A 15,573-nucleotide genomic window follows, 5' to 3' on the forward strand; every position below is an offset into this window, starting at 1 on the left:
CTGGGGCGCTGCCTCTTCTGTGTCTCCTCCCTTGAGGCAGCACTAGCCTCTGCCCCTTTGGCCTGGGGCTCCTGGCTCTCAGGGGTGGCGGTAGCCTTCCCTTCCGGGGCAGTGCCTTCCTCGCTGCAGGCACCGATCTCCACTGGGGAGTTTTTAAAAATATGGATGCCTGGGCTCCTCCTCAGGGATTCTCATTTGATTGGTTTGGGAAGCAGCTTGGGCATCAGGATTTTTTAAAATTAATATTTATTTATTTATTTCGCTGCATCGGGACTTATTTGTGGCACATGGGATCTTTTGTTGTGGCGTGTGGGCTTCTCTCTAGTTGTGGCACGTGGGCTCTAGAGTGTGCAGGCTTAGTTGCTCCGCAGCATGTGGGATTTTAGTTCCCCGACCAGGGATCGAACCCGTGTCCCCTGCATTGGAAGGCGTATTCCTAACCACTGGACCAACAGGGACGTCCTGGGCATCAGGATTTTTATTTTTAATTCCCTTGGTGACTGTAACGTGCAGCTAAGCTTGAGAACCGCTGTGCCACAGCAAAGCAACTTCCAGCTGATGGTAAATCGTTCCCTCTTAATCATTCCTTTCCACAAGGCCTTCATTTTCCCTTGTTTGGATTGACACAATGACCTCTTAATTGGTATCCTAAAGGCAGTTTGGAAATTCAGTGCTACAGTCTAAGAGCTGGGGAGTTGGGGATCTGGAGATTTGTCGGGGGTGGGGGGGAGGGTCTTCACTGACGTGACAGGAGCAAGAAGGAAATCATTTCACCAAAGGAAAGTGACACGTCAAGGGAGGACAGAGGAAGAGGCACCAGAGCAGACAGTGAGGCAGTGGCCAGAGACAGGAGAGACTCGGGACAGCCGGATGTCTCAGAGACAAGGGAAGGGCTGTTTTTTTGGGTGGAGTGGGCGGTCAACCATCTCAAATGCTGCAGAGTTCAAGGGTGATAAACTGACACATGGCCACTGAATCTGGTGACTGTGAGGTCATCTTTGACCTTGTTATACAAATTTCAACCAAGTGGTGGGGATGGAAACCTGAGCTCTGAAGAATAAGTGGCAGCAAGTAAGCTGGGACAATGAATAGAGACTAATTTTTTAATGAATATGTCACAGAAAGGAATGTACAAGAGGATGTAGCTTGAAAAAGTAGCAAAGCCAGGAAAAATTTTTTTGGAATAGCGGAGGCTCAAGTAAGCAGTGGCTAGAGGAGAGGTCTTCAGAGAAAGACAGTCTGAAGATTCAAGGGGGAAGTTGGGGCAGGATGATTGATGGAAGAGGAATAATTCAAGGGCACAGGATGAGGAAAATACAAAGTATCACAGCAGTGTGTATGGGGGTGGTGGTGGCGGCGGTGTGCTAAAGCTCATAGGGAGTGACTTCACTCTTGTTAGTTAACTTAAGTAGGAGGAATGGTGGTCTACTGAGAGTAAAAGATGAGACTTGAAGAAAGCAAAGAGGCTGAGTAGAGGTAGTCTGGCAAACATGATAGGGAATTAGCTGAAGAGAAATAAAAAGAATTATATAGTAGGGCTATGGTAATTAAAACAGTGTGGTACTGGCACGTGAATAGATAATCATTGAAAGAGAATACACAAAGTCCATAAACAGATACAAATACATATGGGACTTAAATGTTATAAAAATGGCACTCCAAATCAAAAAGAAAAGATGGATTCTTCAATAAATAGTATTGGGACAAGTGAGTAACCATCTGGGTCCCTACCTTACATCTATACCAAGACAAGGTCCAAATAAATCAAAGGTTTTAAAGTTAAAACAAAAATACATGAATTATAAAAAGTGTTGAAAAGCTAAGTGGGAGAAGAGCTAAGGTAGATACTAAGCCCATAAAGCATAATGGGTAAAAAAAATTAATAAATTTGATTTCATAAAAATACAAACTTACTACAAGGTGAAAAAACCAGCATAAGAGAAAAAAAAAAAAAACCCAGATAATAGACTGGGAAAAGTATTTGCAACTCGTCAGACAAAGGGCTAATTGCCCTAAAATAGTTCCTACAAATTATTAAGTAAAAGACCAGCAATCCAAAAGAAAAACGGGCCCAGGATACAAAAAATATACACCGAAAAGGTATATACACTTAGTTCTTAAACATATGAAAAAACGCTCAACATCATTCATAAAAGAGAAATGCAAATTAAAACAACACTGAAATATACTTTTTACAATCAGATTAAAACAGATGCTAATACTCATGGGGCTTCCCTGGTGGCGCAGTGGTTAAGAATCTGCCTGCCAATGCAAGGGACATGGGTTCGAGCCCTGGCCCAGGAAAATCTCACAAGCCACGGAGCCACTAAGCCCGTGCGCCACAACTATTGAGCCTGAGCTCTAGAGCCCGTAAGCCACAACTACTGAAGCCTGCGTGCCACAACTACTGAAGTCTGTGCGCCTAGAGCCCGTGCTCCGCAACAAGAGAAGCCATGACAATGAGAAGCCCGCGCACTGCAAGGAATAGTAGCCCCCACTCACTGCAACTAGAGAAAGCCCACACGCAGCAACAAAGACCCAACACAGCCAAAATAGATAAATAATTTATTTTAAAAAAAACCCCAAAACAGATGCTAACACTCTGTGGCTAAGCACATTGGGAAACATCATCTCACATGTCCCCATGGAAAGGTAAATTAGCACAACCTCTAAAGAGGGTAATTTGGCTACATCTATCTAAATTACAGGACACATTCCCTTTGATCCAGAGATACCACTTCTAGGTTGTATCTTACAGCTATCCTTCCACTGAAGTACAGTGACATAAAGTATTAGCACAAGGTTACTCATTACAGTATTACTTGACCAGTATGTGTGGGGAACAAGCTAGATGTCCATTAACAGGGGACAGCCATAAACAAGAATGATGATGTTTATGGACTGATTTGGGAGTATCTCTAAGATATGTTAATAAGGGAAGAAAGCAATATGCAGAATGAAGTGAAGAGCTATACTTTGTGCAAAGAAGATACAATGAAGCTGGATTTGATTGTGCATGTGTAAGATAGCGCTGGAAGGCTACTTAAGAACTGGGAATGCTGGTTGCCTCTGGGGAGGGAACTGAGTGTCTGGGTTACTGATGGGACAGAGATTTTTCACTGTACCTGTTATTTTTATTTTATTTAAAAAATTTTTATTGGGGTATAGTTGATTTACAATGTTGTATTAGTACTGTACCTTTTAAATTCTGAACTATAGGCATGCTACCTGTTCTAAAAACAATTTAAATCGGAATAAAATAAAAAAGCAAAACTTACAAACAATAATGTGGAAGATGAGAGGGCGTGATCAGCGTTAAATTGCTCAAGTCCTTTTATTTTTCAGGAGACAACTGGAGATGTTGATAAACTTTACAGTTCAGTCAAATGTACACAGAAAAATTTCAAAGGTAACCACTAAGACACTGTAAATAGAGTGTATAATTTCCAAATTATTGCAGCAGAATGGGAAAACTTGGGAGAAGTCATGTAAAATTCTAGTTTTCGGACTGAGAAAGTCTCACAGACAGAGACATTACAACCAAATGCAACGTAGGGTGGTGGACTGGATCCTGGAACAGAAAGAGGACAGTGGTGGAAAACTGGGAAGTTCCAAGTAAAATCTGCTTAGTTTAGTTAATAGCATTGTACCAGCATTATTTCTTAGTTTTGGTAAGTTTGGTAATCTTTACAATATTTCTGTAACCCTAGACTTTTTCAAAATAGAGTTTTTTTAAAAAGCTTAAAAAAATCTGGCTTTCTGGCTTCTTTTTTGGGGGGAGTGGGGGGACCGCACTGCACAGCTTGTGGGATCTTAGTTCCCCGACCAGGGACTGAACCCACACCCTCCACAGTGAAAGTGTGGAGTCCTAACCACTGGACGCCAAGGGACTTCCCTGGCTTCTCTTGTATTAGGGCAAAACTGGCCTGCATGCCCCTGGCCCCCACTGCTCCCCCCCGCCACCCAGGGGCTAGGCAGTGGCGGTCCCTTTACCTGGAATCGCGCTCTCCACTGGCAGTGTCTTCACTGCTTCCAGCTGTCACTCCTAGGCTGCTTTACTCATTCACGATGCATGAACTGTCCCCATTTGCAGGGATGTGAGTCTGGTTAGCATAAATTGGTTCCTCAAGGATCAATCCCTGATCATCCCTGAGCATTAAACCTGGGAATCACCAGACCCAGAGCAAGGGAAATGCTCAGAGGTGCAGTTCCTGCCACATGGTTCTGACGAGGAACGAGAAGCCACCACCTGGGGCAGTCACTTCCAGCTGCTACCCAATTCCAATTCCCCTTCTTTCTCACTGAGTCCCCATTTTCTCTGGATCAGCCACGTGCCTAGCTACACACTCAATTTCCCAAACTCTCTGGAAGCTACAGTGTTCATGTGATGATTCTGACCAACAATATGTAAACAGAAATCTAGGGATTTCCCTGGTGGTCCAGTGGTTAAGACTTCGCCTTCCAATGCAGGGGGTGCAGGTCTGATCCCTGGTCGGGGCGCTAAGATGCCTTGCGGCCAAAAAAACCCCCCTAAAACATAAAACAGAAGCAGTATTGCAACAAATTCAATAAAGACTTAAAAAAAAAGAAATTTACTAGAAGGTCTTCTGGAAACAGAGGTCAAGAGGGTGGGGCAGAAAGGAGGAAGGAGCCGGGTCACCGCAGCATCACGGAGCTGCTGAACTAACCGTAGAATGCCTGTCTACAGACTACTTATTAGGTGGGAAAAAAAAATTTTTTTTTTTAATTTATTTATTTGGCTGTGCCGGGTCTTAGTTGTGGCATGCAGGATCTTTAGTTGCAGCATGGATGTGGGATCTAGTTCCCTGACCAAGGATTGAACCTGGAATCCCTGCATTGGGAGCACAGAGTCTTAACCACTGGACCATCAGGGGAGTCCCTAGGTGGAAAAACTAAATGCCTATTTCACAAGGCGCTGTTTGCCAGATTTCGGTTTCGTGCAGTTGAACACAATCCTAACTGAAATAGCAGCAGGATAAAAGAGGAGAGTGGGGCTGGGGGGAGGGGGTTGGTGACAGCACTGTAAAGGACCTTGGTGATCACCAAGAGCAGCGTGTGACCGTCGTGGCTCGTATAAAATGCTCTACAAAAATTGGCGATTATCTAAATAACAAGGACCACAGACGCTGATTCCTCATGCTCCACAGGATTGAAAAGCCTGGAAGTGGAGGAGGCAGGGGCAGGTGAGTGGTGAGAGACCCTCAACCAGGCCTGTGGCTGAAGGGGCTACAGGAGGCTTCTGAGGAGCAGCATCAAGAGGATGGGCAGCACGGTGACAGAGGGGGCAGATGATGGGACACCCAGGAGCCAGAAGCACAGTGGTGGCACTGACCACAGGAGTAAGCGGATGAGGCTGATTAGAACAAACTGTTTGGGGATCCGTGTAGCCTGGGTGTCAGTGGACACGGGGAAATCACACAGGCTGTGGTGATGAGAGCCAGGGAGAGAGGGGTGTGAGGACTGCAGGCACACCAGGCAGGTGGAAACAGAGGAGGAAAAACAACACTTCCCTGTCCAGATACTCAACAAAATATTTTCTCACACGTTCCCTCATATCCTCTGACGCTCTGAGTGACCCTGGGAGACGGGACAGAGGTCACTGTTGGGACTGAATCCTGGAGGGAGGGGCAGGAGCTGACTGAGTTCCCACTGCATGGCAGGCTCGGCCCAATCCTCACAAGTCCCCACAAGGCCAGCCCCGTGGGCTCCCCTGGGCAGATGAGGAAAGTGACAAAAAGCCCAGGCCCACCTGGCCTGACAGGCGTCTCTCAGAGAGCACGTGAGAGGATGCAGCAGAGGACCACAGGGTGCAAACACCGCGGGGCCCGAGCCCAGCCCGGCCTCTGAGGAGCTGTGTGCACGGGGCCACCTTACACACCTGACGCTCCTGAGCCTCAGCTTCCCTTCCACATATCAGCTGGTAGAACGTTCTTTCACCACGACCAGAGGAACTCTTCTCAGTTTCTGGGGTGCAAGTGGTGGCCTCCTGAAATCAGATGTGATTCTGGGCCCTGGCTAGAGCTTTGGATTTGGGGCCAGGGTCTCTGGATTCCAGGTGGATGTTCCTTCCCAGCCCGGAGCTGTCCCTTCTGTTTGTGACCTCTTAAGGACAGCAGCTGCAGGGGGAGGGAAGCTGCAGTCTGGTTGCTCTAAAACCCACACACATCCCTTGGGCTGTTGCTTATTTAGATGCAACCCCATGCTGGGGCCCATCCCTGCAGTTTGCCAGAAGCCATCCATTTTCACACAGCCCTGGGTGCTCCATCTACAGCTGAGGTCTGCCCATCTCCCCAGCGCCTGCCCCCACCGCTGGTCTCAGCTTGCCCAGCCAGGAGCCGCTTTATTCGCTAGGCCCTCCCCCACCTCACCGGGCCGGCCCACAGGCTGGGTTTTCACAGGTAGCTGCCACCACGGCCTCCACTCTCCCTGCAGTGCACCCTGTTCCCTTCTTCCTACCTTCAGTCCTGGCACTAAAAATAGCACCTGGCATTAGGTTTAACCTTTATGTGGCTGAGAAACCTTGGTTTTTGCTACTGCCACCCCCCAGCACCGTGCCAGTGCCAGAAACCCTCTGACTGTGTCACAGCTTTGCCCCACTTAAGAGGCTGGTGCTGTCCTCAGGACAAGGGTCCTGCAGCCAGGATGAGAGGGGTGCTGCTCTGCGGCCCTTGCACAGAAAACGGAGTCGCTACCAAAAGAAATTCTTACAAAAACAAATACCTGGGCTACTCTGATTCTGGCATTCACATCACACACATGTGTTGTGTGTATACACGCTCACAAAAGCCTGCCAGACAAGCATCCCACCCTCTTGCCCCTTCTAGGAGCTAAAGTTGGGCAAGGGGCACGACTCTATCCATTTCCCACTGGGCAGGTAGATTTCATGGGCAGAGGTAGTTAGGAGTTTAACCGAAATGACCCAGAGCTCCAGAGAGGCCTGGTCTGGGGCTTGAGCAACCAAGCCACCTGGGGCCCTAATCCTTCCACCAAGTCTAGTCATCCTCGGGAAACAGAGCTTCCCTGACACCCAGCAGCAGGCTGTATGCTCTGAGTGGGGTTACTCTGTGTCAGGCCCCATTCAGCTGTGATGCATCCTGTCAGGCCTCTCCCTGCACCAGAGCCTAAGGTGGGTCACAGCTCCGAGCCTCAGGTCCACCACCTCCATCACAATGGTACCAGCTTCCAATTCTCCAAGGGTTTATAATACACCAAGCTGTGTGTATACTGACACATCTAATCCTCACAAGAGCCCTAAGAGTCGGGTGCTATTACTATCTCCATTTAACTGATGAGGAAACTGTGGCACAGAGAGGGAAAGTAATTGACTCAAGGTCACACAGTAACTGGAGGAGCAGGATTTGAGTCCAGGTAGGTTGGCTCAAGTCTTAATCACTATGCTGTGCCTTGCATGTGGTGCTGGGTAAGACTGGACCAGAAGCTGGTAAGTCCTTGCCCTGTTGGATCTGGAAGCTGCTCTTAGCCTCAGTCTGGAGCCATCATCCCTGAATCCTTTGTCTAGATGCCAAGAACTGCTTCTGTCAAGAACACCCTGGTTAAAGCCCTTCTGAATACTCCCTGCCAGAAAATAACTGCTGTGTGCTGAAGACAGCCATAGGCTCTGGTCCCCGGCTCCCTCCCCAGCTCACCCCACTCGCCTTGTGTGCAGCATCACTCTCTGAGCACAGAGGCTCGCACCAGCCTCAGCCTGGAATGCCATCCCCACCACTAGCTAAGGCCTACTTTCCTTCCAGACCTGCCTGCACCTCCTCCTTTAGGAAGCTCCCCTTGACTAGTCCTATTCTGTTCCTTCCTACTGCAACCCTGACTCAGGCTCTCCAGATCTGCTGTTACCACATCAAACTGCAACGTCTGTTAGCTGGTCTGTTCTCACCATGTTACCAGTTTCCCACACAATGCCCTCTATCTATCTTGCAGAGGTAGGTCCCTGGCACCTCGCACAGTGCCAGGCATTTAATGGGTGCTCAACGTACACTCTCTGAATGAACAAACAGACTAAACACATTAACCTCAGCCACACTGTGTCCAGTTGTAACAGTTGCCCCTATATGAGTTTTCACCTATTACTGTATTACTGCCCTTGAGATGCAGCGAGTACCCCACAGAAGTTCATTCCACAGGCTTGTGTGTCAGGCCTGGGTTCAAACCCCGGCTCTGCCCCCCGTCTCTGTGACTTGGGGGAGACGCTAACCCTTCCGTTTCTCAGCCCTAAAGCTGGCCTACTACCACCTAACCTGAGCGGCTGTCATGCGGATGAGATAACCACACGCAAATGCTTAACAGGGCTGGGTGTAAACACCTAACAAATGGGGCTGTGGCTACTGCTACTGTCATCACTCCTGGCTTGCCTTAGGGGATGACATGGAGCAAGTGATATTCCAGGTCTATTCCAGGGACCTAAACCCAGAATTTCCCAATTCCCTGCCTTACGATCAACGGTGAGAAGGGAGAGCTGACAGGGCGCCCTGCTCTGGGTTTGCGTTTCTTTCAGAGAGATGGGCCCGGACCCTTCTCCACCTCTGCGCCTTCCCCCGCCCCTTGGGACGACCTAGTAGCTGCATTTCCTCCTTCCCTCACTGCAGGGGGATGAGGAGCAGCAGCCTCTGGCTACAGGGCCGAAGAGTGTTTAGGATCAGAGAGGCCATGGGAGTGGGGCCTGGCCAACTCACTCCCAAGCTTCCCTATCAGTCATTAATCCAGTACTGACCCAGTGCCCTGGGTTTCCAGACCAGCAGCTCCACGGTGCTCTCTGCCCCCATTTGTCAATCTCGGTCACCCTACTCCTCTCAGGGCACGTGAGAGGCCTGTGTGGCCTTGGAATGGATTCACCCCCGCAGATGCCCTGAGGCCAACACCCCAGGAATAGCCTGGGAGCTGGTTTTGTGCAGACAGTATGGGAAGCAGAGGAAAGTCTGCCAGGCCCTCCCCCCCGCCACCCATTCTAGAATTCTTCCAATTCCACCAAGAGCCAGCCTGTCAGCCCTGTGGAGTGGAGCTAAGCTACAATAAAAGGAGAAGCCGGCCTCCTTTTATTGTACCTCCTCAGGGAGCTACTGAGAACGTGCCCAGAGAAGAGATCATAGTGGGCAGGAGGGCTCCTCAGCTGGGACCAGCGAGGGGCCTGACGGGCGGCCAGCTTCCGGCCACTGACCCCCACGCAGGTCAATGCGCCGAGCTGCCACGGACTGTCAGCAGCGGAGGACTGAGGAGATACTAAAAGTCTTGTCTTCACAGACAACAGAACCACAGCGATGTCAAAACATGCACATTATGCACAGGAACAAAACCGGAAAGACATGACCCAAACTGTTAATGGTGCTTCCCTCTGAGGGGTGATTCTTATTTTCTTACCTATATTTTTCCGTGTTCTTCAAATTCTTTACAGTGAGCATGGGATGCTTTCATGATGGGGGGGGAAGAGAGGGAGGTATGTTTAAAAGTGTTTTGAAGAAAGAAAACTGAATAATACACTGAAAGATACTGAGGAGGTAAAAGAAGGGCCTGCCCAGAAGCAAGCCGGGCCTCTCCGTGGCAGCCTGAGAGCTGAGGACCCTCCCTGCTCAGAGAAGGCTTTGGAGGTAAGGGCAGGGGTGCCAAGAGGCAGAGGGCCGCAGCCGGGGACCTTTCCAGAACCTTCTCACCCGAGGACCTCAGGAGCTACAGCTGCTGATGCCGCCAGTGCGCTCCGCTCTTCCTCTGGTGCCGGCTGCTGCCAGCTGTTTTCATTCACTCAGTTAACACACATTTGTTAAGCACTCACCATCATGTGCCCAACACAAACACCTAACTGTGAACGATGACCAGGGCGCTGAAAGGCCAACCAACACCGCCACATGAGCCTAGTGTGGCTGGTCGCTGGTCGGGGAGGGGGTCCCGAGGACGTGGTCCCTGACTAAGAGGCAGGCAGGTGGGGGGACAGAGACCCCAAGAAGGGAGGAGGATGGCACAGAACCTCTAAGGGGTAGAAAGAAGGGATGCGCGGATGGCGTGCTGAGAGCACGGGGCGGCCGGTCTGGCTGAGGCTGGAGATCACCTGGGGCCTTGAAGGGCAAGTGAAGGATGTGGCTGTTTATCCGAAGGGCAGCGGAGAGCCTAGGAGGACTATGAAGAGGATGGGCAGGGCGAGAGCAGCATTTGGAAACGAACTGGAGATGATTTCAGCTAGATTCCGAGAGGCCAGGGTGACAGCAAACCCAGCTGGGGTGTTGGCGGGAGCGAGAAGGCCACCTCCCAGGGCCCTGGAGGGCTGGGTCCAGGAAGCAGCCTCCCGTTCCATTCCCGGGAGGATCCGGGCTAAGCAGCCAAGGCATGGGGCCCTTACACAGATTTGAGTGCATCTCCTGTCACCTCACTGGCGTCCTGAGGAGAGGGTCAGGGCAGGATTAGATACTCCAAGATCCCTTCCTGCTCTGACTGGCCTGGGCTCCAGCCTCCCAGCACTGTTCTGGTCTTAGGGATTCCTGGCTGCGATACACACACATCTGGGGAGCAAATGTGGCACCTGGCACTGCTTGGCAGGAGGCCAACTAACACAAACAGCCCCCACATTCCTGGGCCCGACAACTCCATCCAAGCCCCCCAAACTTCCGACACCCAGCTCTCACCGCCAGCACACCAGCCTGTGCCTCAGTGGCCCTGCTGTGTGTGTGGGGTTGTGGTTATGGGGCGTGCACTGGACACCGCTACTCATACCCCCCCCCTTTTTTTTTACATCTTTATTGGTAATTGCTTTACAACGGTGTGTTAGTTTCTGCTTTATAACAAAGTGAATCAGTTATACATATACATATGTCCCTATATCTCTTCCCTCTTGTGTCTCCCTCCCTCCCACCCTCCCTATCAGACTTGGACATGGGCCAGCCCTTTAAAGTTCACAAGGCGCCTTCATGTACGTGACCTCACTTAGTGTGTTGAGCACCTACACTGGACTATTTCATCCTAACGCTCCGGTGAGCCTGAGGGAAGCTCTAACTCCTGCTGCCATATGAACAAACTGGGGGAGGGGACAGAGGCTGGTGGCAGGTGAGAGGCAGCGCACCGAGGGGTGGCCAGGCCTAGTGAGGGGGAACAGAACTCGGATCGGCCCAACTCTAATTGGAGGGGAGGAAGGCAGAAATGGGGGTCAGCAGGGCAGAGTGACTTCTGAACCTCCCTGAGGGGAGAGGAGACACAGAAGAGCCCTATAGCTAAGTTCTGTCCAGGAGAAAATGTGACTCCCCAATTTAAGCTTCACCTAAAAGTGATCATGTCCTTTGACCTTGTAATTCCTCTCACAGGAAACTGTTCCAGGCTGTTCAATGCAATGTCATTTACAATAATGAAACCAATTTTTATAACAAAAAATATTTTTAATAATGAAAAAAACCCCAGAAATGACTCAATGCCCAATAATAAAGGAATGGATAATAAATTAGGGCACCCCCAGAAAATGGAGTATTATCCAGCCATTAAAATCATGTTTCCATAGAATATTTAATAACTTGTTAAGTGAAAAATAGCAGAATACAAAACTACAGAGACAGCATGGTTCCCATAAAAATGACTAGAGAGGGACTTCCCCAGTGGCGCAGTGGTTAAGAATCGCCTGCCAATGCAGGGGACATGTGTTCTAGCCCTCCCTGGTCTGGGAAGATCCCATGCGCCACGGAGCAACTAAGCCCGTGCGCCACAACTACTGAGCCTGTGCTCTAGAGCCCGCGAGCCACAACTACTGAGTCCACGTGCCACAACCACTGAAGCCCGCATGCCTAGAGCCCATACTCTGCAACAAGAGAAGCCACCACAGTAAGAAGCCCGCGCACCGCAATGAAGAGCAGCCCCTGCTCGCTGCAACTAGAGAAAAGTCCATGCATAGCAACGAAGACCCAACGCAGCCAAAAAAAAAAAAAAAGGCTAGAGAAAGAATGAAGTTTCCTTGTACGAATAGGGTGGTAGGTGATTTATTATTTTTATGTTGCTCTACTTTTTTTTTTTTTATGTTGCTCTACTTTTAAAACTTTCTGTACTGAACATGTATTATAGTCATGTTACTTGACTCACCAAAGCATGGGATACATTGCTGGATCCTTTCTCCTTTACGTCTTTTCTTCACTTGGCTCCCAGGTTTTCCTCTGACCTCAATGGCTGCTCCTTATCAATCTCTTTTGCTGGTGCCAGTCAGCAATTTTCTTCCCAATCTCTAAAGGTCTCTTTCATTCTCCATCTACGTTCCCTCCCTGCATGATCCTATGCTGGCTCATGGCTCTCAACACCTTCAATATGCTCATGACGCCCCTATTTATTTCTCCATTCCCAGCTTCTCTGAGATCTCCACATGGATGCCCACTGACATCACAAGCTAACACATCCAAAACCAAGCCCTTGACATTTCCCCTAAAGTCTTTCTCATCTCAGTAAGTGGCAACTCCAACCTTCTAGATGATCAGGCCAAAATGTAAGAGTCAGCAAATCTGGTTGCCTCTGCTTGTAATATATACCCAGGATCTAATCACCTCCACTGCTAGGATCCTGGTCCAAGTCAACATCATCTCTTGCCTGGATTATCACAACAGCCTCCTAACTGGCTTCTCTGCTTCTGGCTTCACCCCACTACTCTCCACACAACACTCAGACCGATCCCTTTAAGTCAGATTCTGTTCCTCCTCTGATTACATCCCTCCAGGCGCTTCCTGCCCATCTTTACACTGGCTTGGAGGCCTTCCAGAACTGGTGCCCCTGCCTGCTACCTTCCTCCCAGGATACTAGGCACCCGGCACACAGCCTCCTTTCTGGTCCTGAACGCAACAGGCATAGCCTGCCTCAGGGCCTTTGCAGCTGTACCCGCCAGCTGAAAATGTTCTTTCACCATGGCTTGCTGCCTCACCTCTCAGGGCTTTGCTCAAATGTGACAGTCAACCTGACCACCTGATTTAAAATCACCCCAGCCCACCCTTGGGTACTTCTATTTCTCTTCCCTGCTTCAATTTTCTCTGTAGCTCTTACCACCATCTGGAGAGAGAGAGAGAGAGAAAGAGAGAGAGAATGCGCATGCACATATACACAAATATTTATATACATACATACACACACACATATATGTATGTATGTACCTATACATATGTGTGTGTACTTTTTTACTCATTTGTTAACTGCTTGTCTCTCCCCAAAAGAATATAACTCTACGGGCCAGAGATTTTCATCTGTTACAATCACATTGATCCTCAAATCTTAGAGAGGAGTGACTGGCAGGCAGTAATTGTCCAACAAATCTTGCTGAATAAATGGATAACTTCTTACAGCTGGAAAAAAGCTTTTCGTTCCCAGCCCAGCCTGAAGTAGCCCTGTGGATATCATTTGTCCTCAGGCTTCAGTTTTCACGGGGTATTGGGTATTGAGCCTGCTCTCCAGACCATTCCAGTCAAAAGAGGAGCTTATGAGGATTACGATCAATTGGTAGAAATGGGTGGAGGGGAAAACACACAGTCCAGAAGCAGCTGGCTGACGGGGCCTCCCTGTGGTCTGGGTAGCTCTTTTGCTAATCTGCCAGGTGACCTTGGGGGAGATGGTTCATTCTTCTTGGCTCCACTGTCCCCATTAGGAAGGAGTGTTGGGCGTGTCAACACACTTTGACTCTAAAATCCTCGCACAGGGTAGACCTAGAGAGCACAACCCAATGGAAGGAGGCCCAGGCCATTCACAGGCCTCAGCTCCTCTCAGGGCAGGGATACGGAGGTAGTTAACAAATCCTCAGGAGCCTTTAAAGTGTTTACACTCCAGTCCAGGAGGAAGATAAAACCAGTACCTGCAACCACCTTGGGGAAGGCTGCACACAAACAGGGGAAGGGGAGGAGGGTGGCTGAGTCCTTGGGGAGGAAATGGTCTCTTGCTGGAGGCCTCAGGGAAGGGTCAAGGCCAAGGAGAGCTGGGTTATCCAGAAAGGATCTTAATAGTAAAATATGCTCATTAGAGAAAACACTGAAGGGTTCAGAGAAGAAAATAAAGTCAAGGAATGGGCAGATGACTTTTGTTTACACAGGCTGAGGGGTAGGGTGTTCTAGGTAGGGGGAATGCAGGCTCCTAGGCCCAGGAGATGGGGGTGGAGAGAGACGCAGCAGAGCTGGGTGGCGGGGACCAGAAAAGGCTGGGAAAGCCAGGATGCAGTGCAGGCCAGGAGTTGGCCTGCCTTCAAGGTGGGAGCTCTCAACCACTCCAGGGTCCTGCTTCTCACTTCCATTCCTGAAGCCCTCTAATGCTACAGTCTCCCGTATCCTGGTGAGTGGGCCCTCCGTCAAACTAATTTCCATTCCTGGTCCTGTCCTGTCTGACCTCTGGTCACCAAGTCTCAGCCTGCACCTTCCTCCTCCCCAAAGCCATCTTCTCCAGACGAAGCAAAGCCTCTTCTTACTGCAGCTGTGTCACTGGAAGGTTTCTCGACCCCTCCTCCTCCTTGGTTTATCATGCAGCTCCTGAAACCCCCAATAATCAAGGTGATGACACCTTTGGATAAGGCAATTCAACAAATGATAGCAACTGCCCAGGTCCTGCTGAAATCCAGACCCTAGCATGACTCTTCTCTATCTGGAGGTGAGAAGGTAGTGGGACACAGTGGAGAGAGCACTGGTGCTGGACTACATGACAAGTATACTCCCAGCTCTGTCTTTACTATGCTGTGTACCTCTGGGCAACCTTCTAACCTCTCTGTGGCTCAGTTATCCCATCTGTAAGATGGAACTAATATCCACATGCCTTCCAAATGGAAGCAGCCAAACTCAGAGGAGACATTAAATATGAAAAACATTTGTATTATACAAGTTATATGCCAAAATGTTAATGATAGTTATCCCTTACGGGTAATTTTGATTTCTTCTCTTATTGCTTATCTGGTTTTTCTATAATGAACATGTGCTGTGTTTAGTAAGCAAAATAAAACAAAAAAAAGTTTTAAAAGCATGATACAAACATGAGATATCGTTTTTTTTTTTTTTTTTGCGGTATGCGGGCCTCTCACCGCTGTGGCCTCTCCCGTTGCGGAGCACAGGCTCCGGACGCACAGGCTCAGTGGCCATGGCTCACGGGCCCAGCTGCTCCGCGGCATGTAGGATCTTCCCGGACCGGGGCACGAACCCATGTCCCCTGCATCGGCAGGCGGACTCTCAACCACTGCGCCACCAGGGAAGCCCGAGATATCGTTATTTTAGAGAGTACCAAGATGAAGCAGGAAAGCTGAGGAAGTCTACCTCAAGGCACAACATTCTGGCACGTGCATGTCATGGGATCCTCTGCCGACCCTGCAGGTGGCACAGATGTGGTGCCACAGCAGGATGGCCGGAATACACAGCTGGGAGGAAACAGCGAGTAGTCGAACTGCATGTCTGCCTCACGCCCATTTTACGGGACTGCAACACAGCGCTGACAGACGCCTGCCCAACAACATAAACAACCGTGGAGGGTTTAGAATGGGAAGGAGGGAAGGAGGAGTGTGATGGTGGGGAGATCGATAGTCTTTACACGATTGCAGTTGCTTTTAAAACAAGCATCAATGTCTTCTGTAATGAA

At 49.5% G+C, this 15,573-nt stretch overlaps 1 protein-coding gene across 4 annotated transcripts in view; it reads right to left on the reverse strand.

Moving 5' to 3' along the window:
- PPARD (peroxisome proliferator activated receptor delta) overlaps window positions 1–15,573 on the reverse strand; it is a 78,221-nt gene that overhangs the window by 16,912 nt on the left and 45,736 nt on the right. Inside the window, exon 3 of one of the 4 annotated variants that reach the window (XM_060109525.1) lies at window positions 12,079–13,026. The exons of the other annotated variants lie outside the window; for them this stretch is intronic. The gene's annotated coding sequence lies outside the window, so the exon portion shown is untranslated. The remainder of the gene's footprint in view (window positions 1–12,078; window positions 13,027–15,573) is intronic. 4 annotated transcript variants of the gene reach the window in all.

This window comes from Mesoplodon densirostris, chromosome 10, assembly GCF_025265405.1.
Source record: "Mesoplodon densirostris isolate mMesDen1 chromosome 10, mMesDen1 primary haplotype, whole genome shotgun sequence".
NCBI classification, from domain to species: domain Eukaryota; kingdom Metazoa; phylum Chordata; class Mammalia; order Artiodactyla; family Ziphiidae; genus Mesoplodon; species Mesoplodon densirostris.